Source organism: Durio zibethinus, chromosome 24 (genome assembly GCF_047325235.1).
Source record: "Durio zibethinus cultivar Kanyao isolate XHJ-2024 chromosome 24, ASM4732523v1, whole genome shotgun sequence".
NCBI lineage: Eukaryota > Viridiplantae > Streptophyta > Magnoliopsida > Malvales > Malvaceae > Durio > Durio zibethinus.
Window position 1 is genome coordinate 3442261 of NC_143185.1, and position 21696 is coordinate 3463956.

At 28.2% G+C, this 21696-nt stretch overlaps 2 pseudogenes across 1 annotated transcript; one reads left to right on the forward strand and one right to left on the reverse strand.

The window, feature by feature from the left end:
* Window positions 1-1680: 1680 nt before the first annotated feature.
* On the forward strand, window positions 1681-2362 carry LOC111315981 (mini zinc finger protein 2 pseudogene; annotated as a pseudogene).
* A 10198-nt stretch (window positions 2363-12560) lies between these two features.
* On the reverse strand, window positions 12561-14132 carry LOC111316693 (zinc-finger homeodomain protein 8 pseudogene; annotated as a pseudogene). Its single transcript, XR_016333295.1, has one exon. The product of XR_016333295.1 is annotated as a zinc-finger homeodomain protein 8 pseudogene (transcript).
* Between the last annotated feature and the right edge of the window lie 7564 nt (window positions 14133-21696).

A 21696-nucleotide genomic window follows, 5' to 3' on the forward strand; every position in this document is an offset into this window, starting at 1 on the left:
TTGAAGAAAAAGCGAATAAATCTTCAGGAGATTGAAGTTGGGGGTAGGTGGAGCAGTTTAACTTTGGATCAATTAGCATATACTTGAAAGTTGTAGATTCCATAAAATTTTATATACGGAATATTTCTTTGACTAAGTATAAAAGTAACGAGTTTAAGAATAGATTAGTAATTTCCAGTAATTTCCAAAAAAAAAAAAAAAAAAGGTTAGGGTTGGTGAAAATACTAGCTTTTAAAGTTCTCTAAGAGTATATGTATATATATATATATGTACATATATATACATATATATACTACGTACATATATATGTATATATATGTACATATGTATATATACATACGCACAAAATTTTATGATTTTGTGGTCTTTTCAGTTCTGGGTTTAATTAAAACTTTTGAAATTGTCATCAAATGTATTGCTATCAGATTGGATAGCTAAAGATTATTCTTCGTCAGGAAAATTATAAAAAGAACTAAAGGGCTGCGCCCTTTTCTCTGTAACAAGAATTACATAGGTAGATAGAGCAAACTGTTTGTCTCACCATTTTCCCTGTAGAAAACCCAACAACAAAGAAAATATCTTGAAGCCTCATCAAAATGCACAAAAGTAATTAAGTTTTGTAAATTACATTAAAGCAAATGGAATGTTAGCATCAAATCAATGTGTTTCCACCTTAAAAAATGAGTCCAAAGAAAGAACCTTTGAACATTACCAATTTCAGACATATTAAGTCAGCAGGAACCTAAATTAATCAACTAATGTCATATAAATATATATATATATATATATATATATATATATACACACACACACACTTATACACACACTCTTCAACAATGAACTAAAAAACTCACCATTGACGACTCTGATTAAATGTGAAAGAAAGGGTAATGCATTAATTAAAAGTAACATTACTTTGAACAACAGTTTTGAAGTGTAAAATTTCTTTGGTATTTTCATATACAAACATATATAAATGCCTTCGATGAATTTGAGTTCAGAAAAAGAAAGGGTCATGCAATGTTTTTGTGTTTCATGTGGCATGATATGTTGAAAATTTGTTGCATGACAAAGAAATAAACAAGTATTTTTCCGTACAAGCTTGTCAGGCTTACGAGTAAGATCATATCACTCACGCTTTAGGTCAAGGTAGAGACAATTGTTGTTGGCATCGTATCAAAGCACTGAAGCAATGCTTTTTAACATCAGTTTAGGGGCCAAACAGTCTAAATTAGGTTTTTTTAAAAATAAAAAAAGAAAAGCTAAAGCTTAGTTGTTCTTTCCATTTTAAACCAATCACTTTTTTGAATAAAATAAAAGCTTCTATAATCAGTTTAGGGTTTGCCACAGCTTGATGGTAATAGGTTTTTTTTCTTGTATATAACACTAAACTACAGTGAGTTGTTAAGGTAGTTGGACAATCATTTCACAACTACCATTCTAGGGTTTATTATCAATAGCTGCCTAGTTTATTGATAAATTACTGAACTCTTAATTTCAATGATCAAGGTTTAAATCCTAATAAGCTTGAATACCAAAAAAAATAATATAATACAGTAAAGGAAGCAATAAACTAAGCTTAAGTATAAAATATTAAGGCCAATAGAAAGGTTTTTCATGGTATAAATATAAACTCTAGGGTTAGGGCTTGGCCATGACCTCAAACTAAAAGCTCTGCCTCTCTTTCTATATATCGGTACTCTTAATTTCTCTCAAACTTTTTTGTGCTTTTTTTTATGCCAGTTTTTGATTCTTGGTCATTGATTAAATTTGATAATTGTGTGTTCAGTTTTACAAGGGTTCAGTGGTGAAGGAAGTTAAGAATTTGGGGATCGGGAAATCATGAGGAAGCGACAAGTAGTTTTGAGAAGAGAGGAGCCACCAAGAAGCACCACCAATTCATCTTCGACAATTAGAAGTGTGAGATATATGGAGTGCCAAAAGAACCATGCCGCGGGCGTCGGAGGTTATGCTGTTGATGGGTGCAGGGAATTCATGGCCAGCGGAGAAGAAGGAACAAGTGTAGCCCTTACTTGTGCTGCCTGTGGCTGCCACAGGAATTTCCACAGAAGGGAAGTTGAAACTGAGGTAGTTTGCGAGTGCTCTTCACCTCCTTCCAATGGAGCATAAATATATAGTTTTATTAAATTACTTACTACTCATGTTTATATAAATGTATGGTTGTAATTATGTGTTGTATGTATCGCTGTGGTAACTGTTTTGAGCTTTTGTGGAGACATGATCATCAGTCATGACAAAACCTCTTCTCTATGAAGAATTTGTGTTATGTTAATTCCTTGATGAAGGAAAGGTTTTCCTTAGCTTATTTTTCTATGTATGGAAGGGTTCAAAAGAATTTATGTTGCCGGCAACTGTGTGTTCTGTTGATAGAATACTCAATTCTAAGCTTTGGTAATTAAGGATTCATTTCCTAATAGGCTCAAATACCCAAAAAAAATCGCTGTTATGTTCTTGATGAAGGAATTAATGGTTTTTTCTGTTGATTACTTTACACTATATATAGTGGATTGATGGTCCATGGTTGACCTAGCTAGCCAATTTTAGGTTATGTTTCAATTATAGGGTTATTAAAGGGCATGAACTATATAGATATTCATGATACTACTAAAGTTTCACTAGCTTAATTACTTGATAGGAAGAGAAATCTGCTAAAAGGTGGGGAAAAGATGATGATTTTGGCTACGTTTAGCAATTATTTTTACTGCTGTATTTGTAGTTCCTTGATCTGCTTATGAAATTTGCTCTTTTAACTTAAAATAGTTGTAGTTGTATATGTTGTGTTATGTGATTTTGTATGAGTTTTGCTTGGTGAAATATTTTATTCTTTTCCGAATTAGTGTACGGAAATTAGAAAGCAATTAAGGAAAACATTCTTCTTTCAGTTAAGCATGAATTATGAGCTTCACCATTAACAGAACGATTTGTCTGATTGAAATTATATCTTAAATTCTTTGTTTGAGCTATTAATTTTGCTTCAACTCGTTTTGGAACTTATGCAAAGTGATTAAATTCCAAATTTCATAGTACTTTCACTTGTTTGAATTGCTTATTATCATGATCGAAACCTGCATATAGGGGCAACATCTCCTGGAAGATATTTATTGATGCCAGTTTAAGTTTTTTCACCAAACAATTAGCAACATTATCTTGTGATTCTCAGGGCAAAAATCCATGGAATATTTCCTACATGTGGAAGCCTAATCTAATCTATATGGTAAGATCACTTTGTATTTAAGTTCACAGGCCCACATATCTAATCACTAATGGAATATTTCGTATTGTGGTCTAATCTGCTGGTTGTTGTGATGGGAAATTTTCTTAGTGATGTACTTAAAAGGCAATTAAAAAGCTTAAACTAACCACTTTGGTTTGAATCAAAGGTTGGGGTTTGAGTAAATATCCTAAGTTCGAACTAATATTCCTGTTTTCTTGTACATGGTACAAGAAAACAGGAAAAAAAAGTGTAACTAAAATGACCTATTCGTTACTGTTCTTCAAAAGTATTCATTGATTCAACACCAAAAGAAAAGATTGTCAAATAAAGATGATAGAATATTAAACAACTTTTATCTTTGTAGGCTTTACATAGCTTCTTTTGGCCGGTGGTGAACCCAAAGCTTAACTTAGTTCATGCATGTAATCGCTTTTAAGAAATGGTATCTCTCAAGTCTAGCATTCAAATATCAATACTGCAACCCTTTACCCTATCTTCAAACTACAACTTCTTTTGTAAAAAAACCTTTTTTTGGTCTGTATTATTATTTGACTGTACTTCACTTTAAACATACCTTTTATGTTGAACATGCATATACGTAGAGATCATAATAAAAACATCAAACAACTTTAATTTTCCACATTTATCTTCAAAATATCCTAGTAGATTTATAAAATAGTAGATTTATACTTTTATACTAAGAAGAAAGCAATTCAATAAATGCTTAAATACTTCAAAACTCTTTCTCTTCATAAAAGGAAATGTAGCTAGACTCCTCATATTATCAAATGGTTTGATATTTGCCATGTGAGGTGAGTAAGCATTTTTTTTTTTCCCCTCAAGTTAGTTATTGAGTATGGAGAGATCAATCCTTCAAGTATACGTAAAATTGAATTGGGTAGATGTCGATTGAGAATAATATCCCGAGTGGTGCGTAATTTGAGCTTGTGATTACTTGAGGAATGCAAAGAAAGAGTTTGTCAGGCTTGTAACTAGATGAGGAGTGCAGACATAAGCTTATCTAGGCATGGAAAGCTTGTATTTTTGTTCATTTTTTGTGAGTGATTTCCATATATTTCCTCAATTATTTGATTTCAACAAGATCTTTTATGTTTTCATAATTGAGAAAAAGATCTTCTTATGTTTGCTTTGATCGAATTCTAAATGGAATTTCACAGCAAAAAAGAATCAAAACTTTTTGTCCCCATAAAATTTCGGCTGAGCACTAATGAAATTTACCTACGTGATGTGCATGTTATATAAAATCTTTTAGTTTCATTAATTGAATTGTAACTCTAATTGATGGCTTTTCATCACCAACTATGTGGGTAAATCAAGTAAAAGGCAGAAGAGAGCTCTTATCTTCCTGATGATTGGCCTATTTGCATATATAAAGGGATGGAGAAAGAAATTAGGACTTGCAAATCTTCCTTCAAAACGGAAAAAAGAGAGGAAAGAAAAAATTTTTTTAAAAAGTTAATTAGAGTTTTAATTAGATCTTGATAAGAACTGTCTTACTAAGAATACTTTCCCTCAAGAGGTGAGAACGAAATGTGAGATTATAATTTGATCAATTCTTTTGATTAGTTGTATGTTAGGTTTAAAATGTTTTTAAGAAGGGAATGATTACAATGCATTATAATGCATATGTTTTTAAGAAATGTGAGAATTCAAACCTTTGATCTTTGTAAGACACTAAGACTACACATTACAATGCATATGTTTTTTTAAGAAGTGAATGATTCTTTTAGTTCATAACATGAAAAATGCAAACGAAATGAATTCAACCTTCACCTTAAGAAGTAATATTTAGTATTCTAAGATTCAAATTTTAATACTTACAATTTCTATTATTCTAGAGTTATAATATTTTTTATTAAAAAAATTTACAAACAAAACAAAAATTATAGTAAAATTATTAAATACGTCAACAATAAAATTTTTTAATTTTACAAATGAAATTAAAAAAGTGATATATACCCTTAAGGTATATTTTTAAAAAATAAAAAATTAATTAAAAATAAAAATAAAATATATATTAATCTTTTAACACTACTAATGAAATTAAAATTTTATACTAATATCGTATCAAATACTAACTCAAAACTATAAGGAAAACCATCAAAAAAATTTGAATACTTGGGTTTTAAAAGGTCAGATGGATATTTAGGTTGGAGATTATGAAAGTGGCCCAACACTGATTTTGGCCCTTAAAACCAAATGGGTAATGATCACCCATGGGCTACTTTATTATTGGGCAAGACATCCTAGGAAATACCCAATGAAATTAAATTTGATTATCTACTTTGTTTAAACTCTAGACCAACTGTCAATCAAAATTATCCCAAGGTCTGATGAGCATGATAATCAGTTTGTTTGTAATTAACAAATAATTAATTAATTTCCTCACTAATTATTTTGTGCCTTTGCTTAGGTGGATGAAAGATGAAAATTTAGAATAATATTTTAGATTCAAAACCATTGTTTTTAATTTCAATTTGATACCGATCATATCAACTAGTAATGTTAAAATACGATACACTTAAGGATAATTTTTTATATCAAATTTAGTATTGGATTATATCAATTATTTTCATTTATTTTGATTAATTTCGATGAATTTTAGTGGAATAACTTGTTTTTAATCGATACGAGAATGTAAAATATGTTTTATAATTTTTAACTTATCTTTTGTTATTAAACTATTTTTAACCTAATAAAAATAAAACTAATGAATAAAATAACTCTTGAAAGTTAGATTTTTTATTTTTTACCATAACTTATTCTCTTTTATACTTTATTTTTTTCAAGTCAAAATTAATAAGTATTTCAATAACTTTTAAAAAAGCAATTGTACTCTCTTTTTAAAGTTTAAGAATTTTAAAATTAAAATTAATTTTTTTTTCATCTATTTATTATTAACTTAATATAATTTTACATGAAAAAGAAAAGAATCCTAAAATTAAAATTAACTTTTTTTCATCTATTTGTTCTTATCATAATATATTTTTACATAAAAAAATATTTATTTAAATATTATATTATCAAATTAAGTGTTTAAAAATATATGATAAATTAATGATACTATTTATTATACTTTTAAACTTATTTATTTAATTTTTTAAGATATCATATATTTATTTTACATATTATTAATAGTAGTATTATGTACAAACCTATATATATTTATATTAAATCAAAAAAATTTAAATAATATATCAAAATAATTGGTACATACTGATATACCTTTAAAAAAAATAAAAATATTATATGATATGATATTAATAATCTTGTTGGAAACACAATTCTAATTCACTCATGAACCATTAAAAGAATTCGCTAAACCTTGAAGATGCAATATTTCTTTTTATTTTCTTCGAAAAGAAAAGTTTTGAGTGCAATTTTATTGGTGGTTTTCAAGCAAAGAATTCATTAATTAAACATTTATTATGAGGAAATTATGTCATCTTGTCAACTATTTGGGTTTGAGTTTGAATGGGTCGAAGACTGAGTCAAGTTTGTTAACTATCAGACTCAAAATTGTCAACCAAATCAATATCAATGGGAAATGAAAAAGGGCCCTATTTTGGGTCAGAAAAATTGGGCTCTTTCCACTTTGATTTGACATGGTTTGGAACTCCAAAACTTAATGGGCAATGAGCTAAAGAATATTCCAAGTTGATTTCAAGGCTTTGATCTTTCAAAGTTCTGAGATGTTATTCCTTCAGATTTTGTGTGCCATCAAGAAAATGAGCCTTGGATTGAGACGCCCACTTGGCTAAACTTTAGATTAAGTTTGAACCTCAATTAACGAAAATTCAATTCAATTCATTTGAAAATGAATTTGATTAATATTTGAAGTTGCCTATAGCTCATATTCTTAATTAATAAAGAAAAATCATTGATTTTGAATGAATTTTTCATAATTTTATAAAACCCGTAATCTCTTTTGCTATTTTCAAATTATGACATTTTTTATATAAAAAAAAAATCTACTTCGAATAGTCGTTAATGGCAATCTAAATCTAATTCAACAAACATAAACAAGTCATTGTTTCAAGCATTTCATAAAGCAAGTGGCACAATCAAACATGGAGATACTAGGGATATAAGACAAGAGGATAGTTGGACCACAAAATAAAGTGCAAATAAAATTTATGCTGAAAATAATTGTAGTGGTCCTTTCATTGACTAGAAATAAGTGTTTTAGCAAAATGTATCGTCTTACATGCCCTTTCCTTTCCTTAAGCATATGGGGAAGGGCTTTTAAAGCGTAAACCTAGGGTTTTGTCTTTCAATGCTTTTCTACCCTAATGAATGAGCATCTTCCACCTACATACTTTCTTTTTTTCCTCTTATAACCTTTTGGGGGGAAAAAAAATGATTTTAACTCATGAAGTTAAGAGAAGTTTTGAAAAAAAATTTAAAAAAAAAAAAATCATTGAAAGCTTGTGAGATTGGTCCATTTATGATTGCCTAAATCCACTATGATATTTTTTCTTCTTTAGCATGAACAAGCAACAAATGGATTAATCAATATAATGCGACAACTTGTTTTGCAATAAATAAGTCGTCTTCATTTGCGATCTCATCCTACTTTTTTATTGAAGTTTTTCAAGAATTGATGCAAAAGGATGATATGGTCTTGAGGTTTGTAAATTTGTATGTTTTATGGTATGAAGATGAAAATGAAGAATACTACTTGAATTGATGAGTTTCAATAGAAGTCTAACACACAAAAAAGTATTAATTGATTAATTGATACTAATATAATTGGATAATTATTGATCACAATAAAATTTTTGTAGAAAAAAATTTACTCATATTATCATTTTGAGTATCAAATGACTTTCGTTGGGTACCTTTTGGGACCAAAGAATGTTAAAGAACCATGCCTATAGGCACAACTTCTAATTAAACGAATTTGGAAAGCATTTTGTACGTTTCCACAAATGGTAAAGCTTGCATCAGAGCCATTTTCATGGCAGATGGGGAGTTGTGGGGTTGAAAGTTGGACATGGCCAAGAAACATAGACGTATCCAAAGGGGCAGGCATGGGCTATGATCCCCCAACAATGTTTTTACAGCATTGTAATATAATAATTCAATCTATCTAACACCAGTTTCGGTCATTTTTTTTTTGTTTTTACTAACTTTACTGTTAGGTCTCCTTTTTGTTTTATGTCTTGCTTTGTTCCTGACATGAAACCAGCCTTTGAAATAAGAGTGAAAAGTGTTTTGTTTTTTAATTTTCCAAAGTGCAAACTCTATCCAAACTCATTACCAACCCCTTCAAATGTATGCCCTAATTTGTTTAACTTTTATCATATCCATGTGTTAGAACACAATACGAAAATGAAACTGTCTAACAACATAATTAAAACGTGTGTATATTTAAAACACACATAATAATAATAATAATAATAATAATATAGAGAAGAGTTAAATCCAGTAACTATTATCTTTAGACTTCTTAGGCCATTCCCATTAATGTATGGTATGCTAGAAATGAAGCTTACATTGTCGGCAATTTCGACATGATTAAAAGGCTAGCTAATACCAAAGGTTGTAGGGGTGAATTTTGTCTTGCACCTAATTACCCAGATTCTCCTACAACTAAGGGCCTAATTTACTTGAAGATTGATTTAACTTCAAGTTGCCGACTATGTTTTATACCAATTGATATGTTATTAAAATTGACATTTAAAAATTATGAGTTTAAAAAAATTTATATGTATAATATTTTTTTAATAAAATAAATCATAAGATAATAAATTTATAAATAGATTAAAATTTTTTTTAAAAAAACTCCAAATTTTCAATACCGAATTGATCCTAACTTGATCTTTTGCATTATTACACCAAACTATACACTAATTTCACCTGTTATAAATTCCATAATTTTACACCAACGTTTGATTGAATGATTAATTGATTAAATATTAGGATTCAAATTTGTTTTCCCCCAACTCAAACAATCAAAATCTTTATAATTGTTTACATGAAAAGTTCTTGTCTATAGTATAGAAGGTGGCTTGGGTTTTTTCTCTATCAATGGCATATGCAAATACTATAGTAAAAGTACTAGAATTTTTGTTTTAAACATATCTTATCTTAATTACCTAATACTCCATTCATTATCACTACTACTCAATATTCAACCGCAGCTCACAATCAACCAACATCATATACTCAATAGTCATCCCCCCCTACAATAAGTGAACACCAAAAATAAAATTTTAAATCCGTCATTATTTTCTATCCTGTTTCACAAACAGCTAAAAGTTTTATTCGAGTAGTTGCTACTGAAACATCAATCTACAATTTGTATCCAAGGAAGGGTTAATTCTTGGATTCTTAATATTCCATTCTTTTCTCAAAGAAAACCATTATTGTCAATTAGAAAAAAAAAATTCCATTATCTTAAGAGATCATCATTGATGATGAGTGAAAATAGTTACCAAAAAAATATAAAGCAATCAAGAGAAATAATTGGGTTTCTATTATTATCTATGCAAGTACATATTCCTTTTTTTTTTTATTCAAGCCCTAGCAAATAGTGACAAGAAAGGGTTCAATAACTTTCTTTTTTTATTTTTTGTAGCTTTGATTGTAAAAGCCATACAAAAATTACATGAAAAATTGATGAGCTTTGATTGAATGATTTTCGACTTTTCACCCTCAATTTGTGATATGAAAAGTGGAAGACAAAACTTGCAATTGCAAATTCAAACAACTCTGTTTAGCCATTGGCCGATACCTGTTTTGATAGTTAAAATATTTTGAAGAAACAGTCCAAAAGATACAGTCAATTCGAATTACCTCTACTGTTGTACAGCTTGTCCCATCATAATCAATTAATCTTCATGCGTAAATACCACGCAAAGTTGTATTCTTTCGATTTCGATGAATATATATATATTTATCATTAAATTAAATAGTTCTATTATAGTATTATTTTTTTTAAAATTATCATAAATTTTATTAATGAATTATATGATTGTTGACAAATTAAATGAATATAAGATAATTTAAACCTATTAATTAGAGTTAAGTATACAACAATTAATCAATTAGTTTTTGTTGCCAAATATTATTTTATTGTTAAATAAGGTGATTTCTTGAATTTGAAATTGGATCTTATTAAGGATAAATCGAAGAATGAAAACTCCATACACAAAATAACTTAAAAATACATTTTTATTCAATATTTTTATTTTTTTATCAAAAACAAAAGGTTTTAAATTAACATCTTTCTTCAATTTAAGTAATAAAAAACTTCAAAAAAACTAAAGCTGTAGTGATGGCCAAAGGCAATGTGAATCATAAGTCACCCACCAAATTTCAAACTTCAAAATTTTTGCAGTGTCACATCACATTCAATCAATACTTTCTATAGTTGCAGTTACGTGGGGACAGGAACCCAATTACCCCTAAAAAAGAAAGTAAAATGTCTGAGTAAAAATAAATAATAAATTAAAAGTTCTTTTTTTTTTACATTAATAGTAAAATTTTTTATTTTACAAATAAAATCAAGAAATTATCACATGTTTTTATTTAATTATTTTTTTTATTTTTTTACTACATTTCAATGTGTATGTGTCTTTTAAAATTTTCATTATCAATAAATGTTAAATAAGCAATTTATTTATTATTACTAGGTGTGGTAAATTACAACCAGCCTTACCAACATAACATAATGAAAGCTTAAACCAAGGAGGAAAATGGCAAAAAACCTGTTTCTGATGTAATGTCATTAAAATATATATTATATTATTGATGTAATTTCAGTTTATTATACCTAACAATTTCTTTCATGAACAGAAATGGGCATTATGATAGGTAGTTTAACCTTTTAATTAGTAATATTAATCACATCTTCCTTTGAAGATTATAATTAAAGCTAACACACAACTTCAAAACACACTAAGCATTATAATAATTTAAAATTAACACAGAAACCCTATTCCATCTCACTCTTATGTTTTCTTTTATTTCCCAACTTGAATAATAATGACAGAACATCTTATAGACCTAAATTTCTAACCCTCAAAAAAAAAAATCCCAATTAAACCAGCTAGTTGTCGATACAATAATAACACACTAAATCTTATATTCCAACAGTAGATCTTTATCTCGTATTCTGGAATCAATTGTATGAAAAACTTAATAGAAAAATCATGTTAGGTTGTAAACCAACTAGTCGTCAATGGAAGAATAAAGAAAAAAAGTGTTAACATCAAATTAAAATAAAAGTTAGTCAAGGAAACTGGCCAAAGCTCAAATTTCTGGCAAAACTAGTGAATCTCACTGGTCTTAAGGGTGGAATTAAAGGGAAACCTACCCATGTTTTTTAGCAGAGTGCTAAGACTCAAGCCAGGATCAGTGCCTCCACAAAACAAGATTGACTGACTTCATCAAATGACCAAACCAAAACAAACCCAAAAATGTTGTTCTAGACAAGGCACCCATAACATTTACGTTCTACTACTTTAGTCATCATCTCCCATTTTAATATCTTTTTAATAATAAGTATCTATTTATCTATTTAAGAACTTAATTGAAAGACTGAATCCAAAGAACACTCTCTAATCAGACTCCAATGTGAACCGTATTGGATTCTTCAAATACTTTTCCTTTTCCTTAAAAGGAAAGTGAAATAAAAAATTGCATAAAACAAAGACTAGATTATGCTTAGATGACATAATTCCCAGAGATTAGCTAATATTTTATACCCTTAATATAGCCCATCAGAGCTTAGAATCCTGTATAAACCCATACAAAAAAGCTAAAGCAAGCAGCTATAAGAATTAAGAAGCATTCTTTTTGTTCTGTAAGAAGAATAAATTAAAGATCTAAATAGTTTTTTTAATAAAAAATAAGTCTTATCAGTTTATCTGAACCACATCCACAGCGATTTAATTATTCTGCAAAAACATCTTAAAAAATAAAGTAAAAAGCTTTTTTTTTTTTCTTTTGCGGATGATTGAGAAGATAATGAAGATGATATGTTCCCCTTATGCTAATAAACTATAAAAAAATCTTCTCATATCAGCTTATATTGTATAAAGCTAATGGGATATGTTAAAATAATCAGATACAAGTTTTACAACACTTTCTGCCTCTTCCTCTCAGACAGAAGATCATTGTAAGGAAACCTATTTCTCTCTCTTTCCCTCTGTTTCTCTCACCTTTAACTCCGTCTAAGGAAACTTTACAGATTCAAAGGTTTTAAGATTTTTGTTTCACTGCCTGGAAAACAGAAACCATGGAAGTTTATAATCCCAAAAAACCAGAATTTGAGAGAAATGGTGAAGAAAAAAAATTACTAGAAAAGAAAATAAATTCCCTTTTTGGATCAAAGCAGTTCTTCCCATGTTATATCCTCAACAAAGTGATGATCATTAATTAAACTATCTAGGAACAAAATGATCAGAAAACAAAAGAAAAGAAAAACAGCTAATAAACAGGTCCTTACTCTATCTAACAGCTTATTATGTTCCCATCAGAAAGAAAAGATCATGAAGCTGATCTCAATTCATCATCAACATCAAGAGGAAGAAGAAGAGCCATTAGTTCCAACATGAGCAACACTATCAGTTTCAAAGTGATGGTTCAGATTCTGACCATTGTTGTTGTTATTCCCATGACTCTCATTGTTGTCTTCATGGTTGTCTTCATGGTTGAGTCCGGTACTATCAATATTATTGTTGCTATTCCCACTCCCATTATTCCTACTTCCAATCCCTCCACTTCCTCCTCCTCGTTCTCCTCCATTGGCTTGATCTTTCTTCCCAAAAGTATTCTTATTGTTATGCATCCAAACTTTTAAAACCCCTCTATCAACACCAACTTCATTACAAAACTCTCGAATAGCTTCTTCATCTTTTTTCTGCATCTTCCACTCAACTCTCTCCGCAAAATCCAGCATCTTATCTTTCTGCAACTGAGTGAACTTTGTTCTGAATCTTTTCCTCGAGCTCGAACCAAGATTTCTAGTGTTTGGAGTAACGGCACCAGCTGGTAAATGAGAGTTATTATGAGTATTGTCTAATGCACCTGTGAGACCTCCTGAAAGTGCTAAAAGCATGTGAGGAGCTGAAGGATAGTAGGATGATGAGATCGGTGGTGGTGAAGCAGAGTTAGGACTACGATGTGGCTGACTGGCCGGAGGTGGTGGATGGTGGCGATGGTGAGGCTGGTATTCTAGTGTAGCGGTGGCTGTTGTGGGAGGTGGGTCTTCAGGTTCCTGGCGGTGGAAATTGCGGTGGCATCCACAAGCAGCACATTTGAGGGAAGTTGGGTCTGTTGGGGTAGCTGTTGGAGATGGCATGAATTCACCACAGCCATCTAGAGCATGTCCACCCAAAGTGGCTGCATGGTTCTTGAGACACTCTTTGTAGTTTATGACGATGGGTGGCGCGTGGGGGTGGTAGTGGTGGTGGTGAGGCTGGTGACGCTTGAGAACACCGTTAGTGAAAGATAAGGACTTAGTGGGTTGGATCCGGGTTGGTGTTTCACTCTCAGGCTCTGGTGATTTCGGTGTAGTACTTAGTGGGGTGGTGCTTGTGGGAGCTATGTCCTGCATGACTCCAACATCTAAAGTTAACCGCAAAAAAAAAAAAAAAAAAAAAAAAACCCTAATAATTAAAGAAAAAAATAAAAGAAAGAGCTAAAAATGAATTTTAAAAAGGATTTCCAACATGGGTTTTATGAGAATTTTGATACCATGGAAGAAATTAAGAAGAAAAAAAGAAAAAGATTTGTTCTTTTTTCTTTGTTTGTTTGGTGTGATTTTTTTTTTTTTTTTTTTGTTTCTGAAGGAAAGGAAAGGAAAGAAAATGAAATGGTGGAGGAAGAAGAGGAAGAGAAGGAGGATGAGCAGTGATGACTGTTGATAATAAAAAATCTATGCTTTTGTGGTTGTCCTTCTTAACCACTTGCTTTTTAACCCTAGTTCTAATCCATGGTTAAGTTGTTGACCCCACTTGGGGTTAGATATGTTTGTGTAATAAATATATCCACAATGAACAGAGTGAGTCTTTGACTCCCTTAGCTGCAAAAATTCTACCCATTTGTAATTTTTTTCACACCCATCTCTTTCTTATCCTATTACCTTTTTAATGAAATTTTCAGCTACAACATCCTTGAATCCAAGTTTTAAAACCCTTACACCAACTTGCAAAAATTTGATCTGATTTTTATATGATGATAAAAGAGTTTATTGAAAATTAAATTAAAACTATATTAAATATGTCAAAAAAATCAAAATTTTGTGATAAATTTGACATGTTTTTCATTTTCATCTCTAATAAACTCTTATAATAATAAAAAATTATACAACTAAAAGTTCATTTGAATTTAATTTTTATAAAATTAAAAATTATTATAATTACGATTAAAAAAAATTTTAAATTAAATAAAAATTTTATATTATATTTAATAAAATGCATCTTATTGATTTTAATATTTAAATTTTACAAAAATTTTTAGAATTTAACCATAACTCATTGAAAGTGTAATTAGATCCAAATCTACCATAAGTTTAGATTTTCCAAATTACTCAAAGCCTACATCAATAAAAGGAAAGCTTTGGGATAATCAAGTTGATTGTGAATGAATCCAATGAACCAAATAAACCCAGTTGCCAGATTTGGGCACGAGTATGACTGGGTCGTGACTGAGTTGACCCGGAGGAGAATTAATTTGCTAACAATAAACCATGGCAGGAGAGAGAAGAGGGCACCTGCAATTCAGATTTCAGAGACATTGACTGTAACCCATCTTGAACATGTCAAGTGGCAGTGTGGCCTGGAACGCCTTTAACACTAACCTACCCTATCAAATTTGATTCTTTTGGCAACCCCTTACTTTTCTATTTGAAGTATAATAATTTTTTTGAATGACGTAATTACCCTTCATTTCAAAGATGATTGGTTGATTGAGTGGTGGTAAAATTGTCTTTATGGAGGATAGTGGAGTCGATCTATCAAAATCCTAGGCGATTTATAGGTCACTACACTGCCCTTAAATTAAAGGTATCTTTGTCGGCTTGGCAGAATTTTTCGGACGTTTGAACGGTGTTTGTCTGAAAACTGCCCCAATTCTTCTGTTAAAAAACAGTAAACGACATCGTTTATTGCACCCCTGACACCCCCCACGTTTAGAAACCGTACCTTAATTTAAGGGTCATACTTTTTATTTTCGGACGAAAATACCCTAAGAAAGTAAAAAATTAACGACACCAATCTCATCTCCCCATAAATACCAGCATTAATCATAATCAACACGTAAAAGGACTCCTTGAGTGGGTGCCACGTGGTGTCAAATGGACACATCAGACATCACTTTACTTCTTACACAGTGCCACGTGGTACTGTAAAATTAAAAGTACTCCTTTTAGCTGATGTAAAAATTGAAGTCAAAATTTTGATTATTGGTACTGTCAGCCTTAAATTAAACAAACAGAGAAAGAGAAGGGAAAGAAATTATTGCAGAGATAGATTATTTATTCGTATTGACATACATGCCCAATCACCTCTTATTTTTTAAGATAATTTAAAAATAAAAGTTTATAACATTTTTTAATTTTTTTATTTCGGTAATTTGACGAAGTTTTTAATTTCAATCCTAAGTTTTAAAAGGGTCTATTTATATTTTATATTCTTTCTGTCTATTTTTCAAATGTTTTAAGATTTTTTTAATATTTAAAATTATTACATTTTTTATTTTAAAATTATTTTTTATGATTTTTTTTATATTAAAAATCATGAAACTTTAACTTTATAAAAAAAATTTTAATTTTAATATTAAATTTATTAAAATAAAAATTTTTAAAATTTCATGAAAATTAATATATGACAAATACTTTGAAATGGAAGAAATAATAGTTTAGGTATATTTTTATCTTCAAGCTACGTTTAAAAAACAAGATTAAATAAGTTGATGTGATTTTAATCTAATACTTAAGTGATTCATGAGAAGTTAAAATGAAGAATGTGTCGGACCTCTGAAAAATAAAATTAAAGAACGTTTGTTAGTCTGAATGGTAAGGAGTTCGATTCTCCTTAGATAATATCTCAATTTTGAATCTTGTAAAGAAAAAAATTAAATTCGAAAAAATTTGTTCTTTTATTGGATTCGATCCGATTTGATTTTAAGTTAATCAAAACTTAAAGTGACTATCAAATATCTAGAGATGATAGATAAATATAGTACTTCGAGACATACTCAAATGTTAAAATCAATGAAGTGATTGAGAAAAAGTGAGAGAGGGCATAAAGTAACAAGAAAACATGGAAAGGGCGTTGTGTAGAGAATGCGTTACTTATCTCATGTTATTCTTTCTTTTATACTTAGATGATGACATAACCAGTTGGAAGGCAATTTGTAATCTTTGATAATGTGGCAACCAAGATGTTACTAAGGTGGCTATTAAGGTATAACAAGATATATTCTTAACTTTTATTCGAATTTAATCTTTTTTTCAAACAATTTTAAAACACATATTTTTTAATCAATTTGGTGCATTAAAAATTTTATTTTTATTGTAATTTTCTTGACAATCAAACTCTAATTGGCAAGAAAAATATATATTTTTTATAAATTGAACTAACTATTATGGGTTAGAATAATTTATTATTCTTTAGATGTACAAGGTTTACATGGATTTATATAAATTTATAATTTCATAATCAAGATTAAAAATCATAAATTAAATTGCAACAATAAATTTCCAAAATTATCATTTCAAGATAAATAAGTTTATACTTTCATTTTTTTAATATGAACAATAACTTACATATGTTAATCTAATTAGTAAAGAGAAGATTTTGGTTTTCTTTTAAAAAAGAATTATATTTTTATAAAGAGGACTTCAAAAGTAAAATTTTAAATATATTAAATTGATTTGAAAAAGAGTATCTTTTAGATCAATAATAAAAAATTAAATATGATATCTCATAACTCTAAAATTATATGTATGAAATATCGATAAAAAAAAATAATATTAAGTCGTAATTTTAAATCTTTTTTGGCTACTCATTTTTATAAAAAAAAACAATATTTTTTATTTATTTTTTTAATTTTCATATCATTTCTTATTATTTGTATTTATATTTTTCTTGATTTACTTCTAGAAACTTTGAGTCTTCTCAAATCTTTTAGATTTTTTGAAAAAGTTAAGCCTAATATTTTATATACCAAAGATTAAAAAAAAAAATTTTATGAATATTACTTTAACCAATCCAACAAGCTCGGTTAACAATTCCCTTTAACAAATTAAAATGTTCATTTCTCCACATTACAAAATTTGTTAAAAATTTAAAATTAAAGTGTTAAGAAAATATATAAAATAATAATTGAATATTATTAACTTTTGTTTCGATAGTAAAAAAAAAGATTTTAAAATTTTATGTTTAAGTTTCATTACATATGTGCATTTCATCAAATTTTATGTTGATTTGTTTATTAATTTTTTTATAAAAGTAACACATAATATATGAAATTATTTGATTATAATAAAAATTTTTATTTTATAATTATAACCACCAAAAAATTTTGTGAAGAAGAAAAAGAGAGCTCTTGGGTGCCATGGAACTATTAAATTACATATTTTTTTTATTGATTAAAAAAGGGTTTAAGCTTAAGAGGCACTGATTTTGGAGTAAATTAATGATTTTGACAGCGGTTAAACAAAAGGGTAAAAGCCATTGAGATCTGTATCAAAGAGGATTAGGGTGACGTAAGTAAACCAATCATTAAGAAGCTAGGGTTTAATCATCGAAACCAACCATTGCATTGAAATTTGAAACGGAATTTATTATTAGTAGAAAAAGCTGTTGAAAAAGAGTACAATTTTTTCTTCGCCTTTATTGCTTCTTCCCATTTATTTTCTTATATTCTTAAAATGACAGTAATTTTTTTGACAGAAAAATTATAATTTAAAATAAAAAACCATAAGAGATTTTGAAATTTGAATATCGTATTTTTTTATATTATATTAATAAATTTTAAATTCACAATTACTAATTTAACTAATGAAAATAACACTTTTTAAGAAGCATTTCACATAAAATTATTTATGTTATTATAATCATACAATAGCAAAAAATTATATAAAAAATCGTTACTTAAAATATATATTTTATAAAATTTTTTGATAGATTTCATATAATATTGAAATGTGGTTTGTTAATTACATTCTAATAATTGGAGTGATTTTTTTTTATGACCTTCTTAGGGAAATGAAAAGACAGAATCGAAAGAATTCGAGGATAATTGAATATTTTGGACAGCATTATACCCTTTTAAGCCAATGAAAATCATATAATTATTGAAAATCATACATTGTCAACCATTTCAATCAGTATAAGTGATGAAATTGACAAGCACATAGGTGTCCCTTGACCCCCTTTGTAACATTTTCATAAACAGTTGTTCGGACACCAACCTTATGCCAATTATCTGATTAGATACATGGGTTGTTTGTTGGGATGTAACATGATTTGATTGGCACGGACAAAAAACTTTAGCAAATCGAATCACAACTGTTTGATTACATGTTGAATTTCAAAAAAAAAAAAAAATCCTATTTGAAAAAGAATAGATGTCGTAATCTTGAACTGACGAAGAGTACATTTTCTTAGGTCCTAGTCCCTACACATATATGCTTTTGCTTATAGATCTTTGAGGGGGAATTTATTTTTCTTTTTTAAATTTCAGAAAAGAAAATCATTAGATAAGATTTTGGATTATATAATAAGAGATAATACTTTTATATTCCACGTCGACATTTTAGGTTTTAATTATTGGATGTCTCATTAAAAATAATAAATTATTTTAATTTTATGAAATTATATGTATAAGTATGTAATGATAATAATAATAATAAAGTATTACATTTTAAGGAGAAAATCTCAAGATATAGTTGGATAAATTCAATATAAAAATAAATTAAACTCATATATAATGAGTCTTTAACATGAAATCTGAAATTTTTGATATATATATTTTTGCTGTTGAGGAAAGCCTTGTAAATGAAAATAGTAAATCATTTAAATCAACTTAATCATGAAATTTAAAAAATTATCCCGCAATAGATAAGAAAGTGGTGAATTTTCTTTTTGAATGAACAAACAAGAAGTTGTTTGAGCAGTTGGAACAGTGTAAATCAGGTGCTGAAACAAGGACAGAACACCATACCATACCTAAAGACATAGCTATGGCACATTCTGAGGGACAAAAGTCACATGAATCGGGTTGTTTGACAGTTACTTACTGTTCTTCTCCATTTGATTCTTCTGAACAAAGTCTAGCAATTGTTGCCTGCCAGATATAAATCTTGCTGTGCACGGCTGCCCCCCACATATCACACGCACAGCCTCTCTTTTTCTTCATTTTCTGTCAAGATTTTGTGGCCTGCCTAATTCCTTTCTTCTTTGTCCCAAAAGATCAAAAACACTGATTCTATTAGAACTTGACATTTCAATTATAAGAAGAGAAAAAATTACATCTTTTTTTATGTATAGCTTAATCAGTTTTAACTTGTATAGAAGAAAATTGAGGATAAATCTGAAATTTAATGTAATTAATTTTTACAATTATTCTTAAGATATATCTAATTAATTTGAGTTTTAAATTTTAGAACTTATAATTTATTTCTTTGTTCTTAAATAATGATCTCTTTTGTAAAAAAAAAAAAAAAGAAATCAACCAATTTATGAGTGCGTTTTTAAAATTCAAATTCATAATTAAGATTTTAAAATTAGATTAAAAAAATTATTACTTCAAATAGAATAAATACTAGAGAGAAAAATAGTGAGGAAAATACTGTCTTCTTACTTATATAAATGTGATGTACTTTCCCTTTTTTATGTTATTGTTTTTTGGGTTAATATTATTAATAATTCTTAAACTATAATGATATATATAATATGATACTTGAATTTTAAAAATTTTGAATGTATCACTTAAATTATAAATTTATTAATTAATATATATTCATCTTTGATATAATTAGTTTCAAATAATGATATATGATGTACAAATAACCCTACAAATATTATATTAGTTAATAAATTTATAATTTAAATATTACATTAAAAAATTTTTAAGTTTAAAATTGAACATATCATTATAATTTAAAGTCATTAATAACATTTATTTTTTTTTCTAATGTGATAAAGGTTGAGTGGGTTATTCTTTAATGTGGTGGTTTGAGGTTTTTATGGTCATATATACCATACAATAATGGATACATTGAGCACTAAACGTATATACAATTTCTACCAATAGCATTAGGGTGAATTTAATAGAGTTTTCCTTCACTTTATTCATAGCCAACAAAAAAAGACAACTACAATAGTTTGAATGCATGACATCATAACAAGCACAAAGTCCCATGTATACAGAAGAGTATAGCTTTATATTAGAACTTGGATTGAAGTTTGACTCATAAAAAGTGCTAAAATTATTATACTTTAGATATATAGTACATATTTTTTTATATGGAACCTAGCTATAAAAACCATCTAGAAGTTAGGCAATAAGCCAACTCGACAAAGGAAAAAAAAAAAAAAATCTTCCTGTAGGACGAGTTGTATTTTTGGAACATGCAATTAAGGATTCACTATCATCCTCAAAGCATCAACGATATGAACTCAAATTTCAATGCTTTATTCCCCAACTTGTCCAAGAGAGTGAGATAGAGTGAGATAAGGTTGGTTATTTGCTTATAACTACGTACAGTTGCATAGGATTTTTTGGATATTCATTTATAATATAAAATATTATTAATAGATTTATTAATTTTATTGACAAAAAAATATTCAAGGGAAAAAATTTAAAGGTGTTAGGGAAATTTTTTCTTTAATTTTTTTTTTTTATTTTTCAATTTTTAAAATATCCATAAACACCCTAATCCAAAAGGTGGATCCACCATTTACTACTTTGAAATACAGAGAAGGAAACTCAAAGGGACTATGCTTCAAAATTTGAAGATAAAATTTTTTTGGGTTTTAAAATGAAATTTGTTATTATATCATGAATTTTACCATTATACCTCAATCTTATTGGATTTTGTTACTGTATTTTAAATTTGATTGAATTTTGGACAAAAAATAATGAAATTAAAAATTTTCGTAAAATATTTTATTTATACAAATGTCAAATTTAGCTATTTTACTTTTACTTTTTCCTGTTTTAAAACAAAAAAGTAACATAATTGAAATATATATTCTATTAATGTAAATGATAAATTTTCATCAATTCAAAGAATTGAAGTATAATGGCAAAATTCAAATTGAGTTGTAATATAATGATAAAATTTGACCTTAATCCCAAATTTTTATCCTGAACTGATACACATCTCTACTCATAAAGCTCATAACCACATACATTATCAATTGATAATATTTGAAAAATATAATAAAAATGCATTAACAATTATTTCAATACAAGTG